This window comes from Ischnura elegans, chromosome 4, assembly GCF_921293095.1.
Source record: "Ischnura elegans chromosome 4, ioIscEleg1.1, whole genome shotgun sequence".
NCBI classification, from domain to species: domain Eukaryota; kingdom Metazoa; phylum Arthropoda; class Insecta; order Odonata; family Coenagrionidae; genus Ischnura; species Ischnura elegans.
In genome coordinates this window covers 58989440-59009295 of record NC_060249.1, presented here as the reverse complement: position 1 = coordinate 59009295, position 19856 = coordinate 58989440, and the positions used below count along the sequence as shown (strand labels likewise).

The 19856-nt window shown below is 39.5% G+C and overlaps 1 protein-coding gene across 1 annotated transcript in view; it reads right to left on the bottom strand.

Moving 5' to 3' along the window:
- LOC124158148 overlaps positions 1-19856 on the bottom strand; it is a 524623-nt gene that overhangs the window by 190686 nt on the left and 314081 nt on the right. The window lies entirely within an intron of this gene.

Genomic DNA, 19856 nt, shown 5'->3' with positions numbered 1-19856 from the left:
AACAACAACGATCTGGGAAATTTTGGTTGATAAGTAACCTTAGAAGTGACTCTGTGAAGGATATATATGGATTCATAAACCCAAAAAATTAATACGTATGACTATCTTTTATTTATTTATTTTCAACTTCTTCGTAAACAGCACATAAAGGCCTTTATAACGGAGGATTAACAAAAGACGTCACAAAAATCCTTACTCTAGATATGGACCACCTACCCAGGCGGGATTCGAACCCACGACCATCGATTTGGCAGGCGAGGACTTTATCCCACCGCCACCGAGGCCGGCAAGTTCATATTCTTTGCTCTATCTTACCTCACAAGCACTAGTAAAAAAAAATTTTCCACAGCTTTTATTCCAGGTTTGTGGTTAATGCACATAATAATAACTATAAAAAGGTTCCTAAATTCCTATGGAAATTTAATGGCCAAAATTTTAACTAGGGAATCATAAGTCCGTGGTTTGAGTACCGGTGAATATTATCGCATGGAAATTAATGTCTATTGATACTAATTATTCAAAAATGATTTTCAATTAGGTTTCCCCAGAGATTATTCAATTAAAGCATACGTATGATAGCCGTAGCATAAGCATAAGGATACAATTTAATTTCCATGGAAGAAGATAATTCGAATAGACTTTGGCTTATTGATGATGGCTTATTCTTCTGACTGATGTTTCCTTGACTTTTTTCCGTCACAAGTTCACTTTCCTAGATCTGGTCATCCAAATTTTCCCCGGAAAGGATATGTATTTTTCCCATTGGTCGATATTCATTAATTGCATGTGATAGTACAGTCCTGTGAGGAATTTAACTTCTTTTTATGCCATTTTATTCGCGAGGAAAATTCCGATGGTTAGCTCCAAATTGTGCCCGGCAAAACGATCGACTAGAAGCGGGGGCGAACTCGGAGTGCTCCCGCGGAATGAGGCAGCGGGACCCCGGGAGAGAGGTTAGACACACTCGAGGGTCGAAGACGGTAGTGGGTGGCAGCCGAAGAGAGGGTGGAGAACAGAAGGGAGAGCGAAGGACACCCTCCGCAGTGGAGACTTTAACGTCTGCACGGGTCCAGACTCTGGTCCCGTGCAGACGTTAAAGTCTCTGGGGACGACGACGGGTTCACGCGGCGGCGGCCGGCGTCTCCCCACCCTCCCCATGGGTCGTGGGTCTTGTCTTCCGACCCCGAGGAGGGCGCCCACCCTCTCTCCATTCCTCCCACACCACCCCCTTCATTGGACATTCAGGGGCCAGCCACTGTCGTAGTCGGCAGCATCCCTCCTTCTCCCCACCCCACCAGATTGGACATCTCCTTTTCTTTTGTGGCAAAGAGTTTCGATGTAAGTTATAGCCACCGACGCTCGCGGCGAAATCTGCGGGGGAAATCTTATCGCGGAAGGAAAAAATTGAAGGGGATCGAAGGGTTGAAGGCGAAGAGAGGAAGGGGGATAGGTAAACCTTTTCCCCCGATTTCCGATGAAAAGGTACAAGCTTCGCTTAGGAGGAAACCCCGCTGCCGGGAACGTTGGATTTTTGTTCATTGTTCTTTATTTTTGAAAAACGCTACTGGTTATATTTCCTGTCGAAGGAAGCACGCATTTATTTTTTCCGTTGCTTTTATATCCGATGGAGATATAGGATGGTAGATAATTCTGGCGGTGGAAATGTTGGTTTGCACACGGGCGCGTTGGTGACTAAAACGTCGTCCTACGAGATGTGAGGACGCGGAGGAAAAAATATAGACGAGTCCAAGCCAGTCAAATCCTTCGTCTACATATCTAGGCGCAAGCCACTACGAGTTACCAGTCTTGGTGACTAAAACGACGTCCTAAAAGATGCGAGGATACGATGAAAAGAATATAGATGAATCCAAGCCACTCAAATTCTTCCTCTATATAGCAAGGAGCAACTCACTGCGAATTACATGCAACTGTGACTATTACGTCTTCCTACGAGATTCTAGGACACGAAGAATAAAATATAGATGAATCCAAGCCACTCACACTATTCGTCTTCGTATCTAGGAGCTGCGAATTAAACGGAAGGTGTCACTCGAGCTAGAAATTACACGGAAAGGAACTTACAAAATGAGGGCGTCTACGATAAAAACCAGTGTAATACACTGTAAAGGCTTATAGCCCATCACACCTGAACTTATTACACATTATATATTTAAAATGTATACAAAATATAACGTCAAACACGTTCAGAAATTTTGGAATAATTTGACAATTATTTTACCTCATAAGGAATGACTCGTTAGAAGCTTAAAAAGTTGTAAGGCCGCTGTGCCCCTTGGATGGTGCAGGACGTTTGATTTGTGGAACTAATGTTGTGATAGAACCAAAATTATCAATATGACTAGGTATTTGAATCTTTCAGGTATCAAATCCATTGTAAACGAAAATATGTAATAAATTCAATTGTGAGTGCGAAGCAAGGGGAAAAGGAAAGCTATTATTTATTACAGAATTAAATTAATAAAAAATATTTCAAATTGGAAATATCTTAAGGTCAGTTAAGATAGCCCTGGCAGCGCTAATATCATGTCACCTTTGCATGATAAAATGATTTCTATCACCTCCTTCCCAGAGCTAAATGTCGATTCACGGATAGTTCAGGCAGTGAAGCCCGTAATACTCTCATTTCATTCCCATTTCCGCTAGCATATTTAAAATTTGAAATTGGCTGGAAATTACGAAAGAGGTGTAATCGATTTGAATCATTCAAAGTTTACGGAACTATAGTGAACCGCAAAAGAGAATTTTAAAATTTTTCTCCTGTAGTCAACAAGTATATATGTATTATTTCCTCTACTGTGGTGTAGGTTCAACTCGTGCATATTTCAAATACTCTACTAAGAATAAGGTTCGCAGCGGATGTTTGTCCAAAAATCGGAATGTCACATGACAACCGTATAATATTTGTGTGTTAATTTCAAGCCCCGGAATTAAAACGAGAAATGATGATTTAAGTGCTGCCTATGCTCAGAGGTGCACATCACCGCCGTACCCCAAAGCAATCGGAATTTCAACGTGCGCATGCAACGACCGAGGAAGCATGGATCTTCTATTTAGCGTCGGACAGCAGATGAGAGAGCATTTGATGGGGTTGCAGAGATGCGCGCGGCTATTTTCCGTAAAACACCTCTCAGCAATCTCGCGAGTAATTATTGTCTTCAACTCAGCGGCCTTATTGTGAAGCTTCACGTCGAGAGCAAGCAGCAAGGATGATTGACGCATACAGAATGGTTTTCGGTTACCCAAAGATCACGTAGTACGTGAGAGAATGCGTGACTGCACCTTAAGTCACGCTTTTTAGAACAACAGCTGCTTGTAATAATCATAATCAATATGAAACAAGCAAAATTTGAAATTCATTAAAAGTCTAACAATTAACAAGCATAGCAAAAGAAATTAAGGTCATTTTAAATAATAAATTCCTTCAAATAATCAGCAATTTGTAACGCCGTCATATTTGTGTTTATTGATTTTATGTTTATTGATAAAGTTGTTGCTACGGGTTTGTTGGTTGTTGTGGGTTGTTGACTGTAAAAATGAGAGAGATTGTGTCGCGTTACAAATATATAGAAAATAAAAGAGCATTTTAAAAGTTTAGTTGTTGGAACCAATTCGTATACGCAAGTGATATTTCCACTGAAATCTACTAGAGAGCGATAATAGCAAAGGTGGCGTTACAAATTATATTTTTGATAACTATTTTTCCGTTTGAAATTGCAGGCCTCGTAAATTTGTGTTTCAAAACATTATGTCTCTGCTATGTTGATTCTAAGATCGGAAGCGCCCTGGTGACTTATCTCAAGATGCTGACATTTATTTAAAATTGTGATCAGAATAGTTTAATTACTTATGATACATTTATCTATCACCATCTTTGTTTGGATTATCAGCATTTAAACTTAATAAGCCGGAGAAATATCCAGAGTGGCTTTCGGAAAAGACCTATTGACTTGATAAAAAACAAACTTTTATCATTGGATACAAGTTCAAGTTTAACATTACAAGGATTCGAATATATGATTTTGTAGGATTTGATCGGCTGCAGATGCCGCAATCACTCGTCTCATTAATGAAATATGACGCATTTTTTTTAATACGAGGTAAATGTTCTTTTATATTAAAATGGAGACTCATTATATTCCTCGACTTTCGTTTGAAACTCATGGATCATTAAGGTCACAAACTTGTGGAAAACTTTACGACAAGCATTTGCGTAGGTAAAAAATAAAGACTGTCTGAATGTGTAAAAATTTAAAATTAAACCCATATTGATATTAATCGCTTAAACGATAATTATGATACTTATTCGCGCTCCATTACCGTTTCATGAAGTTAACTGAAGGGAGAAGCATGCTAATGGCGTTTTGAAAATCGGATGCTTCATCATATTTCGATCTACAGAAAATAGAGTTTAATAAAGAGGTACTGCATGATATTCAATCTCAAGAAATGCCTATGGCAATTAAGAAAAGGGGATCTTGGCTCACCGCGTGAGAAACATCTATTATGTAACGACTCATCGTTAATCAGCATATCAGCAGCTAATTAAAGAAAATGCTAAGTCATCCTCGAAGAAAGGTTTCCTTTTATCCACCGAGGAAGCAACTCCATGACAGCGAAATGAGTATATTTAAGATATCACCATACCCAATGAACTGTCGGACTCAGTTACATAATGTTAGTAGGTAATTGAAAAATCTCGAATGAAGCAATCAGAAGGAAGAGCTACTTTGCGTGGAGAAACAATGTATTGGTAGTATAACATATTATTCATAAAGTGATGAGCGTTAATTGCATAATAATTCAATTCAATATTCTAACATTCAATGCATAAGCACAATTTAGGAATCACATTCCTGTGGGAAGAGAAAAAATAGGTACTAAGGTCGGCTCCTTGAGTTCAATTTTCATGATTACTCGCTTAAAAAAGCATTTTTTTGATTTCCTGCATTCGTAGTTCTCTCTACTATTTTTTGGTTTTCGGATACCAATAAAAGTCGCTCACGAAAAATACTTTATTCGAGTTACTATGCAATAAGTATTAGCCTTCAGTTCTCAGCCGCGAAGGTACGTCCTTAGGGTACACCTAGTATCAAGGCAATGGTTAAAGAAGAATCAGTTTAGAAATGAAAAATTGAACTTCTAGCACTCAGCCAACAATTTGCTTTTTAACATATATATACACACATACACACATTAAGTTTGTAGCGTGTCAGTCTGTCAGCATTTTGTGCAGTCACATTTTAGGGTCTCTCTCAGACGTACCAAGTGCTACGGGGATGGGTTTAGGTGCGTTCGACGCGGAATCTATGGGCACAAATTTTAAACTTGGCTGCAGCTCGACATTGCGTACAGTTGCGGGCAAAAACAGACCATAAACAGCCTGCCGATAACGGGAGACAATAAGTGGCAAGCCACCACAAGTCAACGACCGGTAGCGCAGCAGAGACAACATGGCAGTGGGACAGGATTCAATCTACCAAATGAAAAACTTCCGTAAAAAAATACGCGAGATGCATAAGTTTCACGTTGTTCACTCGCGATGGGTCTCAAGCTAAGGTGCACCACGCCAACATCCCTTGCAACTGTATGTGAATGCCGGATCCGTACCACGGGCGGACAAACGTTTCTCAAATTAGCGGTCGAGTTTAACACCTTCGCCGGCGGAGCACGCCTCACACACTTGACGTGTTTTCCTAAGCTAATCGTGAGTGATTGATTAAAGGGAGCGTACGAAAACCCCATATTTGAAAGCGTCTCCAATTATAACGCTGGAGAGCTGAAAAGACCAGCCTTCGTCCTGTTCCAAGCGGTGCGGCTCGTCTAGGATAATTACGATTATGGCAGCAATAAATCACTTTGGGCAAACAAGACGAGGGAATATCACTTTGTGGAGACGGAGCTGGGCGGGTAACGTGAAATTGAGAAGAGTTGGTAGGTCGAGAGGAAATAAAAATCACTTTTAATTGAGCAGAAAAAAGGGAAAATACCGACAGAAAGTGAATTTTTAGACAAATATTCTCTACATTATCCAACAGGTCTTCTGGATTAGTTTTTAACTTGCCTCAAATGATGAAAACGTTAAAGTACACAACGCAATGGCCTTCTCATTAGGCGTATTTCCATAGAAAGGACATTGTTTGGTAGATAACACAAAAGGACAGGAAAATACAGCCAGAAAGAGAACTTTTAGAAAAATTCACCAAACATTCTCCAATATGTTTTCTAGATTTATATGCTTCCTAGTTTTTAACCCGCTTATTTTATTGTTCTCATGTCCTAATCCTGCATAGATATACAAGGGGATTTACAAAATATAGAAATCTTCCACTTAGCATGAATTTGCGCGTGGTTTTTTTTAACTATGCGTTATATTTTTCTGACCGTGTGGTGTGCATGTGAGGATTGTCTTGCATGCTGGCGATAGATCACCCCCCGACATTAATCCGAGAGGTGGCTTGCAGGGTATTATGTAGATTTAGAAGGACTTTTTGATTTTGCGCTCTGTACACAACACTTGGGGCAAGAAGTACCTTATACACTCCTCAAACGAAGGACGTATAGCTCGCGGCTGCGTTCGTCTTCCTTCAAGAGCGAATATTTACGCGAGGGCACCAGGCTCGAAGGAAAAAAAAAGTTCGGGCGGTGAACTTTGCGAGCGTTGAGACTATGGATGGAGAGTGACGTCATAAAGTACGAGGCCGGCAAGAGAACAATACGGCCACGTGACTTATGTTAAAGAGAGACCTTTCGGAAATAAAGATACCTTGCCTACCTACCCTCTGAGGGATCGGAACCACATGTTTTGCAATTCCAGTTCGATTCCTCAAGGAGGCAATTTGTTTTCAATGTTTATAAAAGTGCGACCGTTTCCCGCGGAAAAGGTCACCCGTCCTCGTTCCCGTCTTAACCGGCGTGGCGTGTTTACACCGGCGTTAAACACCTCGACTCTGCGAACCACAGACGCCGCCGACGACAGAGTGACGCCGGCGAGGCACAGAAAAACCTAGGATTGTTGAACAGTCAGTGGGGTGCAATAGAAGGGATAAAAAGTTGACAAGAGCCCCCCTTTGAAACACCATACAACCACAGAGAAAAATTCCAGCCTCTGGATTAAATAAATACTTGTAATTCTACTTTCTTCTACAATGACGTATCTTACACACTCTGTAAAGAGAGACGTATACTTCACGGCTGCCTTCACGGCTGCCTGATGCAGTAACATTGCAAGTATTTATTGCAGAAGTAAGTAGAATTGCAGGTGCTTACATTTATATTATATTGCACGTTACTACATCATCTAGAAAGATGATGTAGTAACAACGAAACCGTTGTCATAATAAATTATATAACCATAGAAAATGGCAAGTATTTATTTCAATATGGAAAATTTGCACTACATCACGGTTTCATCTTCGGATTTATTCTGGATTAAATGTTCGGTGACAATAAGAGTAATTAATTGAAAAATGGTCAAGTATTACAATTACATTTAAAACTGAGAGCGTAACTAAAAAATGTTGAATTTAAAAGGCAAAAAAAATATGCATGATTATATTAAATCATGACTTTTAGAGAAGGTGAGATGAATATACGAGAAAAGAATCGCTCTACTTGGTGTAATTTAGGGACCTATTGCATTCGCTTTTCTTTATCCTCGAGACATTTTGGCTAGAAGAACGAAAAAACGGATCCTGCTTACGGGTGATAAATGGTCAAAGAAAAAAACGAAAGGCATGAAGACAGTTCCTCATCACCAGTGATATGACAGAATTCTTAAATAATAGCACTGCGACAGCCAAAAAGCGAAGATTCAGACTTATTTTTGAGTGCCACTAGAAATTCCGAAGGAACGACCGTTGCACTGCTGTGCGGAACGCGTTGCAAAGAGATGCTGAGGTTAAGGGCTATGAAAAAAATTAAAGAGCATTCATATAAGACATTTAGATGATTACCTATATAATTGTATATGAAATTCCACAAAAATTAGGCAAAAAGAATAAATGTATAAAACTAAGTACCTATGTATATAACACTGCGACAGTCACTAAGTGATACCAACAGGAAAAACTAGAAAAAAACTATAAAAAAGGTGTTTAGTCGCCAAAATACATATGTACAGTAACTCTCGCTAAACTCAAAAATAATAAGTACATTATCCTAGGGAGCTAATTAATACCGTGACAGCCACAAGGTAACGTGAAAGGGGTATAACCAAAATTTTTTACCCACTGCTCAGTTAAACACAGACCGATATCTACGCGAAAAAAAATATTTAAAAAATTCAATAGGTAGTTCTTAATCAACCGAAAAGCAAATTTGTAAAGATTGTAAGGATGTAGGAATGAAAGGTCATGGTTATTTCCGACTGCCACTAGAAATTCCAGAGGAACGCCCGTCGCTTCGCTTCTTGCTTTTTCTGGCTTGCGTGGGGCCATTACGCTCAAAATTAATCGCCAGCGTCGGACGAGCGATATGGCTCAATGCCTCCCGTCCGCCAAGATAAGAGGAATGCGGAGGTAGACTCATGAGCTTTCGTTAAGCTCGGGCAACATTAACCGCATTACGAACTGCCTCTCCGGAGCATAAATCTGGGGCCCTAATAGGGAGAATGGGAGGCCAGGACCCGACCGCGGAGTAATGGGTGACGCGATGATTGTCTCGTAGTTTTTCATCTGCCACCTTACACATTGCGTGGTCAGCGTTATTAAGGGAAACCCGTGTTTTTCGTAATGAGGATAAATTTCCGCGTTTCAAGAATACTTTCTCCGGTAAATCATCCCCCCATGACGGATACCAATAGGCATGATGAACGATTAAAGCACTAACGGTTTGTATCCATGGCAGTGACACATATACCATGCGATTCATTCACATTGTGGAAGTGACTACTCTCTATCACAGCAACTTTTATTAGGAGTATTCTTCTTAATGACGTGCGAAAATAAATGAAGATACCTCATTTTCAGTTTCTAAAATGGAATACCAATAGCCAATTTTTTTTACATACAGCAATTGCATATGATGGGATAAAAACAGGAGCGCGCATGAAATATAATATCTTGTAATCGTAGATATCGTTATAATAGGATCAATATAATGTATGTACATTGTATACCCAGTCTAACTCACTAGGCTAGTTGTGGAGAGAGCTCACCTAAGACTAATTACGACGCTAGTGAATGGCAAATATTTCTAGGAAGAGCAGCCTAAGGCCTAGGAAGTACCAGTTTTAGAAGCCTTTAGTAATTCTTATGCAGTAAAATGATAACATTTTAGTTTGAGAGTGTTCAGTTCACTTGGAACTGAATCCGAGAATATTCGATCAGTTGCCTTATAAAGCCGCCATGTTCCCTAGAGCACAAGCTAAGGATCCTAAATTTCATCCCAGCAAGAGCTTAGTAGGCGTTTTGCCCTCAATTTATCACATAAAGTAAATCGAAAAGGCGAGGCAAAAAGCAGCAAAAAAATATACCGGAAGGTGATGAGACAAAAATCAACCCTAATAATCATAAAAAGCATAATTTTTCAAGGTGAAAATACTTAATGACATTAATGAAAAATAAACCTCAGCTATAGAAATTCATTTTCAAGGCGCTGATGGTACCTATGCAAGCTCATTACATACATAGAGGGAAGGGGGAAGAATTTCCTCAGTATATAGTTCCTGAGTATCTTAAAAATAACCGTAATCAGCAGAAACCTTGGTCAGTTAATAAATAACTATTCAAATAATATATAAGCATTTATAAATTTAATTCACGTCAAAGGCTATTGAAGCGTTTTTTTCCCTCAATATGCTCCCAAATTGATGAAAAAAGAGTGAGGAGAAGTATATAAAATCAAATAAATGATGGCAAGGCGATAAATAACGAAATTTAGTATAAACCAAAACGAGAACATGGACTTAAAGTGGTATTATCTGGCATACCGCGGGAAACATTTAAAAAATCTTTTATCGTGCAAGCACCACACTCTATAAACAGTTGTGGGAAAATACAATAAGAGTCATATTTTGAAAATATACATTAAGAAATAAAAATCTTCGTTCACCGTTAATAATGTCTGTAGTATCATGGGTTCTTAACAGACATAGAATATCAAAAAGGCTTTGGAAAATATTAGAGGATACACATACAATTACGTCGATTGTATTAAGTATCGCTATAAATACTGCTAATAGAATCTCTAATATAATAAAAGGAGCACTACAATGTCTAATTGTTGCAGGTCTCCCCAGATTGTTTTACAACTTGTTAAATTATTGCTTGTTTCATATGAAGAACTTGTGACTTGTCGATTTCAAAAGTTTTAATTTATTAATCGTAATTCAATTTGTTTTTTGCTAATGAATTATTGGAACACTATGGGAAAATCACTGGAAAACGACCCAATGATTTTTTTGACGTCTTCCCAAAATATTTTGTACCGTGCATCGCTGACACCGAACTGAAAGACGGCTTGAGAGAAGTATAGGATTCGGGAGGGTGGAGGAAAGAAGAGTACGGGAAAATGGGAGAAATGAGAGATGTAGTGGGGGGGATGGAAGGAAAGAAATAAAGATAGGAAGAGATTGAAGGGAGTCCTTTGGAAACATTCATTATACCTCCTACGCATCCCTCCCACGGGTCGTCCCATCCCTGCCGTAATGAGACTAATGGAGGGTTGGAATTGCAGCGGCCCCGCTACAGAGAAGAGAGAAGGAAGGGCTCCTCCGGTGTGTCCCGCAGTGCTGAGGAGCTGTTTCTTTTTCACCTCGATACACACATACACACACACATGCATACTAGCCGCGACTTAATGCAAGGCAATTGTTTTTAATCCGTCCTCCATTTTGTGGCTAGAGGGTGGAAGAGTAGTCGGGGTGTTCGTGGTATCCTAAGGAGCCGTCAGCCGAGAGAGAAAGAGTTATAGCAGTCACACCGGGCGACATTTCTCTGGGTTACGCCGAGGGAGAGGGAGCCAATGAAAGTTGAGAGAGAGAGAGATAAAAGAGGAGAGAGAAGGAGATATCAGCCGTAATTAATGCACTCAAACACAGCTCTAAGTGGAAAGATATTGTGCTCCGCTCGGATCAGTGATTTTAATGCGACAATTCTCAAGGTGACAATCAATCAAAGATGTTCACTCATTGTATGCCATCATTCAGCATTACGTGAAATTACGATTAAAAAAATGTTTTCAAATCGTCAAGTAACAAAGTTTTCCTAATGAAACAAGCAACAATGGGACCAGTTTTAATATCATCTGGGGAGAGCCTCAACAATTAGATATTACGGTGCTCTAATATTAGAGGTTAATATCGAGGTATATTTTCCAGCGATAATACAAACGACATAATAGCATGGTACTTCCTTAAATATTTGCCTAAGCGTCTTAACTAATTCTGTGAAGATTCCATGATGGTAAAAAGCTAAATTTATAAATCGTGAGAGCATTCGTCATAATCGTCGTCTAAGTCATAGAACAAAATTATCTAAGGATTAGTGTAGTTATGTTAAACCGGAAAACGCTTGAATATTTTACGCGTCATGATACAATTTCGACGATGGACCAATCATTATACTAGGATCGGGGCGAGACATTCTCAAGCTTATAAGAAGTAAGTGGATGGTAATAGGATACATATTTAATATAAAATATTTTAAATATGTGATAACATTGATAAAATGCGAATATATAATTAGTCTTCTGAAAATTGCAACAAATTTATATAATTTTCTAGTAATTAAAATGTATTTAAGCATAAATTAGCCCCCGCTCATCCTAAAAACAATTGCGCTTAGTTTATATAATATATGTGAAACAAATTCGAAGAACCTATAAGGAAAAGGGGAGAGAAAAGAGGGACTGATCTTAGGACTTGTATAACTCACAGATCGGTAGTTCAACTACAAGAAATGCTTGGGGATCGAGATCAGGAGGACGAAATGAATCATCAAGTGACACCCGTCCCCTGATTTTACTGAAGGAAGCTTCTCTTTTCCAGTGACTATATGAAGGAAAAAACATCGCGAATACCCTATTCGAAAAGCCAAACACAAAACTGTACAAAAACAAATTAAAAAGGTGATGCAAGACACACGTCCGAGAAGAAATTACACACTCGAGCGAAGCCCAAGCTTCAGCCATCCATTTGGCCAGAGAAAAAAATGTCTCGAAATTTGACGAGGAAAAAAAATAAAAAGAAAACAAAAAAGACACGTGAACCGCGCACACGGCACATACTAATGCGTTTCCACAACGGATTCCCCGCCGCGGTGTTCCGAAAACGCCAAATATAGATGGAGTCCCCATTTGCCGGGACGGGGGAAGAATAGGTAGGAAGGTATATTAATCGAATACCGCGGGGAGGAAGAAAGACGATGGAAAAAAACGAGGCGGAAAGGGAAGAAAAGAAGAAGAAAAAAAACACGATCGGCGGCTCCCTCCATCACCCCCACACACGTGACGGTCATGCGGGGCACGCGGCGAAACACATCATCCCGCCGCGTAATGATATACGAAAAACAAAAGAAGAAGGAGGCCCGTGTGCTGCGCGCCCCGTGATGAAAAGCTTGTGGCCGAGGGAATAAAGGCAACGAGTGCGGTCATTAAGTTAATTATCCCGGACACAAAACTTCTCCCTACCCACACTCCTCTATTGCGAACTACGGGGAGAGAGAGAGAATATAGGGAAGGAGATGAGGAAGTCGCACCTGAGCCGCGGCGGGAGCAAAGCGTTGAGGTTATTAAAGAATGGTGGGGATGTGTAGTAGTGTGGAGGCGGATTGAGGAAAGGACGGAGGAGCAATGAGGATTGAAGGGAGGAGTAGCACGTGACGCGAAAGAAGGCAGCGTAGAAAATTCGGAAAAAATGGGGGAAAAATGCGGTTAAAAAAAATTGGCTCGGGGAGACGATTGTCTTGGTTGTGACGTCACGCGGACGTGGATTAAGAGACTACAACATTGGAGGACTCCTAAAAAAGAACCATTTCTAACGTGACGTCATAACACAGTACAATTTTTGGCATTGCAAATTACTAGAAGCCACTCCTTCCCATCATCATGTTCCAAAACCAAACTTCAGGATTGCCTTTGTTGTGACGTCATGCGGAAGCAGATCCTGCAGCTTCACCATTAGAAGATTCTTAGCAAAGAACCATTTCTAACGTGACGTAATAACATAGTATAATTTTATTTTTGGAATAATAAAAAAAAACTAGAAGCCACTCCTCGTCGCCACCGCGTTCCAAGACTTAAGGAATGTCTTGGTTGTGACGTCACGCTTAAGCGGATAATGGTGCTACAATATTGGAATACCCCTTAAAAAGATTCATTTCTAATTTGGAGTCGTAACCCCGACTAATTTTATTTTTGGAATTCAAAATGCTAACAGCTACTCCTCGCCGTCTTCGTGATCCAAAACCAACCTTATAGATAATCTTCGTTGTGACGTCACGCAGTAGCGGATCAAGCGGCTTCACCATTAGAAGATTCCTAAAAAAGAACCATTTCTAACGTGACGTCCTAGGATTGTATAACTTGCTTTTTGGAATCACATAATTATACGTTGTATAAGTATTCTGCATGATCCGTTCGTGATCACCTCAAATTTTTATGGTACTTCTCAAGTCTTTGTTATTACGTTAGGCAGGGGATGATGTTTTTCTCATTATGAACCACATGATTGAAATACTGAAAGTATATTAATCACTAATGCAAACACAAGTTCCAAAATCCTACGACATCACGACAACCTTGAACATTAAGGCAATAACTTTTATATTTTTACATCTATCACTTTAGTGCTCGGTCAAATGTATTTTCTTCTATCAAGGAAATCACAAAGCAGAATCTTAATAGTTGATCATTTACTGAAACACGAATTTCCAATCAGAAGTATCGGTATCCAATAATTGTGATGCTAAACGCATTGTATCGCTGTTAACAGACCATATGTTGCTCTTCGTGAAGTGAATATAGGCTGGATTGTAAAATAATTATTGTTCATATGTTCTAACCTTACATGGATTTCCTATGGGATTTACTAACCGTAGGCAAGTTTTGCATTACCATGAATCTGAATGTTTTAATTATTATTACTATTACGTTAAATGGCTTTTTATGACCATGTGGTGTGCATGTGGGAATCCTATTGCATGTTGGTGATTGATCATCACCTGCCAAACACCCAAGAGGTGGCTCGCATGGTATTACATAGATTTAGATTAAGCAGACCTCGAACACAAGATTAAAATTCACACGCATTGGTTGCGTGTATTCAAATGCCACTAAAAATTGTTGGCTCGGAAGCGGAGCAAATAGCACCACGGAAAACCTCCCCTTAGGGTTGCAAATTCAGTGCACTGCACACGAGGCTTCTTCGATACACACTTGCAGGGGTTGTAAATTTCGCTGTTTATAAATATCGGGATTCTGAGAATATTAATTAACTTGCGGTACACGCAATTTATTTAAAGATCCCTTTTTGAGCAATTGCGGAGGAGGATACGCAGATCAGGAAGTTGATACGCCGAAACTATAGTTTCAATACATAATCTCGTTCCACTGGAATAAGGCAATTAATAAATAGAACACAGCATGATAGGATCTTGTCACGGAAATGTTAAACAAGTTTATCAATATAAACAACCACGAGGCATAGTGTTCTGAGAGCGAAATGGAGCAAAAAAAAACTTGCCGTCGCAGAATGAACTTAGGTAAGACAATGGTGGAGGAAGACAATGGTGAAATGCTACGCGTAGAGTGCTGTGTTAAATGGATATGAAACATGGACCTTAGGAAGAAGAGGTAGGGAAAAGATAAATGCTTTTGAGATGTGGGTGTGGAGAAGGCTGGAGAGAGTGAAGTGGGTGGATAAAGTAAGGAATGAGGTGGTGTTGGAAAGAGTTGAGGAGGAGAGAACACTACTGAGAAATGTAATGAAGAGAAAAGGGAATTGGATGGGATATGTTTTGAGAGGGAAGGAAATTTTGAATGCAACAGTCGAGGGAACAGTGGAAGGAGAAAAGAGAAGAGGAAGAAGAAGGCTGAAGATGACGGACGCGGTGAAATTAGGAAGAAGGTGTAAGGAAACTAAGGAGGAGGCGTTGGACAGAGTGTGCTGGAGACGACTTTGGTGTTTGGGACCTGCCTGTGGAGGGCAGAAAACCAGGTTATGACGTCGCAGAAATCTCTAAGCAAACGAAATAAGCTGGATAAATATTAATCGGCGAAGAGGAAATTCGACATGGTCGCATGAAATCATTTGAGGAATTAATACAGAACGTGATGTGTTTCATTTGTCCCACTGTAGTGATGATGCAGCCCATCTTCTTATGCATACAATTGGTTTACTCATACGCATACTATATTCTTATCGACGCCAAACTATCCTTCAAAGTTGAAATTTTTAGCCAATTAAAGCTTACAATTAGATTTAAAAACAAGGACGCAGACTGATTTTCCCAAACAATACCACACTTGAAAATAACGCCACTGTATGACTGTATGAAAACAACGCCAACTCCAGCAACGACTCTTGAGAATATGAAACAAAATTCTTTTCGCCATCCCTACACTATTGATTTACTTTGAATGACTATGAATGTCGCTTCTTACTTACAACCGAAAACGAAGTAAAAACCATATAAACCAAACTGTGAGTGAATTATAAATAAGGAGAGGAAAATTATTATTGTGATGACGCCGAGGTGTAGAAACGTGCCGAAAGGCAAAACTACACAAAGGTAGATCAAACGAGGGTCATATAATGAATTCATTTCCAAGATCCCTATATCCAACACTAAGATAAATTTGAATTTATCTGGCAATTACTGGTTTCCAAACGTCTATTTCTTCTTCTTGCCCCAGTATTCAATTACCTAAATCGTCAACTCTCCATGGCCTTAGTTCATTTGCCAAATAATTATCCTGAAACGTACCGAAAGCACAACTAAATAAAGACAGATTAAACGAGTATCATATACCAAGTTCATTCGCAAGATCCCTACATCCACCACATTGATAAATTGAATTTATCCGGCAACTACTGGTTTCCAAACCTCTATTTCTTCTTCCAGCCACGGTATACAAGTACCTAAAGCGTTCACTCTCCCTATTCGAAATTCATTTGCCAAATAATTGTCTTCTCGTCGCCTCTGCCTTTTTTGTGCAAAATCACTCTCTCCCCTCCCGCCTGAATCGCCGTGAAGACCTTCCCCGCCTTCGCGCTTGGTAATTTATCGGCGTCTTTAAGCCCCCCACCACGTGCAGGCCTCGTGACATCCATTTCCGATGAGCTGGCGGTCACGTGCCGTGAATAATAAAGACAAATGGGTCCACACTCCATTAGCTCACCCCCCTCAACCTTCCCCCTCCTACTCTGCCACCTCAAGTTCCGTGTTTGCCTAACAGTTTTCCACGGACGCGGGAATTTTTGTCACTAGAGCACCCAAAATTCAGCCCACTCAACGGATTGAACACAGAAAAATCCTTATGGTATTAAGGCTTTCATGAAAAAACCCATTCCTACTTTTAAATGTATCCTTCACTTATAATTGCGATGAATACATTTCTTTTGAATTAATTCAACGCGTTCGATGCCATCGGCTAAGTAAAAACTTTGATACTAAGATTTTACGAGGATTCACATCGGGCATTTAAAAAGTGGCACACATTATTTGTAGAGTATATCATAAAACATTATTCACATACGAATGAACTACAGCATGAGTTACAACAGATACAACGGGCGCATAAGAAGTAGTAATGGGCAATTCGACGACAGCATTAACTAAGCGCGGTCTCCTTAGAAGAATTGCATTCTTTTCCCTTAATAATCACGTGAAACTACGCTGACTTCAGCCATAGTATATATTTCCCAGAGGGAAAACAGCAATATCACTAGAATCCGTCAAAATAGCTTTAAAATATTCACTTGGCCTTGGCGGTAGCAGAAAACACAATAAATTCAAAACGGATGACGGGTATCTAACTCATTTCGTCGCAGCTGATTATCCATCTCATTATGGCAAATACAAACCAACCGTCAGCAGACAACGCCAAGATAAAGCGCGAGTTTTCTTCCACACAGTCTAGGCCAATTACTTACCGTCCAATAGTTGAATGAAGGGAGAAATAGCTATAGAAATATCACTGTAGAAAGTAGCTTTCTTTAGCAATAGATAGTAATGATAACAATAATTGTTTATTACTCCTTTCTGAAAATCTAATTTCTAATTTAATTTCAGTAGTAAAAATCTAATAGCAGTTAGTTTAAAAAATACAAGGTTGAATACTTGAGTAGAGGGAATTTCTTTCTATGAGTGGTAATGCCAATTAATATACAATAAAATGCGCAATTTTTACTAAAGATTAAATTTCATAATTTGTGATCACTTCAAATACACAATGTAGGCAATTATTATATTTAGGCCATTCTCCATTTTTATCTTCATGAAAAACCTGGAAGGTGAGGCAGGTATTCGAAATATGTTTTTAAGTGGAAAGGATCAACCTCCAATTTCCATGAGGATTAGAACCTAAAGCACTTTATGAAATACAGCCTGGCATTATCCATTTACTCTAAATCATACTCTACGCTCGCTAAAACTATCCCGACCAGTTTCTCTGCCTCCGAATATCTTTCGTAAGTCTAATTGGGTACTCATCGTACTGAACACATTCTCTCTAGTATTTGTAGCCGTCCTTTGGCCGGCTTCATAATTTCATTCTATGGCTCGTGGGAACTATAGCAGTAAAGGGCCAAAGCTCCAAGAGTCTTGATCGTAATTTCAGGGTTATGTAACCCATACGACGCTACTTATGTTCATAATGAACGCTGCAGCCAAGGTTAATTATTAATACACTTACTACACAATTACACAATTACTAACACACAATAATTAATTAATCATACCACCGAAAGCAGCACATATTAGCCTTTTGTATCGGTACTTTTTCAACAAGTTAAAAATTACGCGTGCAAATACAACCATGCCAAGATAGAGGAAATCTACCCAGGCGAGACTCAAACCCACGACCTACTGCTTGGCCAGAGAGGACTTCACCCCGCCGCCTCGAGGCCAGCGAGGTCTCAAATTAAATCGAACCCCGCGGCATCCCGAATTCCAGAAAGTGGAGCAAGCTCGCCTATATCAATGCTTAGGATAAAAGTAATGGAAACAAAATATAATGTATATCAGCTAACGTTGGGGATTAAAGCCTCAAGAAGAATATAATAATTGTATTTCATCTCATGAGTTTTCTCACAAGACACCTGTGCAAAATCTCCGTCAAGATGTTTCAGACGATCAAGGTTCCCATCTCGGCTGCAAGTCGACAGGAGCATTAATTTTCGATAGATACATAACGCTAGAGTATAGATAACCTTTAGAAAGAGAATATGAATGCGGGCTTTACTTCCTTACTCATTATTCAGGATCTGCGTTTTTTTAAAGAAATTAACTACACACTAGCATTAAACTATGGACTAGTGATTTAATAAAAATCTCATGCCTGGCAACCTTTAACTCCTCCAATTTATTGCCGCTTCAAAGGTTAACGTGATTATTTAACGTCCTTGCCACAATGCCTATTTAACTGTACTGCCCACGCGAATGAATTGTTTCACCTGCTCCAGTTCGTATCCTTCTCATTTAATGACCACTTTTGCCATATTTGTCTTTTATACACTCATACATTAAAGTCTGTCAGCATGAAAATGAACACACTGTAACGGTAGAAAACACATGCCAATTATCTTTCAATGCAAGGTTATCTTAAAAATTAAAATTCATCACAATAAAAGATTTAAAAATAACCAAGGGAAAGAAGGCGTGCCCAGGAAGGGAAGCTGCCGGATACGTATGAGACGAAGGCTGTAAGAACATGAAGATTTCGGGTGCAGAGCGCTGAGGTAAGGATAATGATAAGTGGGGAGGAATACATCAAAGAACCAATCAATTGAGGACAGGCCAGCCCCACCTCAAGTATATACTCAAGAAACTTAAATCTACAAGTTCTGATACGTCACTCAGAATAATTTACCCGAAAGTGCACTATTTCAATAAAATTAGAAGATACGAAAGAATTCACTAATAAGAACAACTGATCTGAAAAACAGACCAATTCAACATGGAGATTTTTCGAACGTTTGCAATATAGCTGGAAAAATTTTCAAGCCGAGGTGGGTGCCTGCTCATATGTAAAACGTAATGTATTACTCCCGCAATAATACGAATTCATGACGATATGTTATACTGGCTAACTTGAATAAAAGCACTAAACATTCAATTAGGTCCTTCACGGAACGATAGATTTTTGATAAACACCTTAAGTCTACGAAGAAAACATTGAGATAGTGCATTGTAGTTCTATTATCATACTATTGATTTACTAGACTTATGAGTGTTAGACAATTATCACCGCTAATTCTGTAGAAAAACAATTATCCTATGGTTCGCAAAATGAACAAAGGGAGTCTGAGTTCAAAATGAATATCATTTTCTAAGAAAAAAACTCAGGTGTGAGCCTTACCACAAAACTAGCTTTTACAAAAACTCCCTTTCCATCTACGACAATATTACAGAAAGCATGAAAAGGTTCGAAGTATTATTTTATGATACACCTGAAGAGAGATCGAAGCTTACATCGAAGATGTGATGGTCCCAGTCGAGAACCGGCTTTCAACTAGGATCGAAATTTATTCCATGCTAGGTCACACCTGGAGAAGTATGTAACATGACGTTCATTGGAGCCTTACGAAGTCGCTTGCCTCCGAGGGTCAGAGGCTCCACTCTGACCTCGGTAGAAGTACTGAGGGCGATAGGGGGCAATCTGACGACCTACCATGC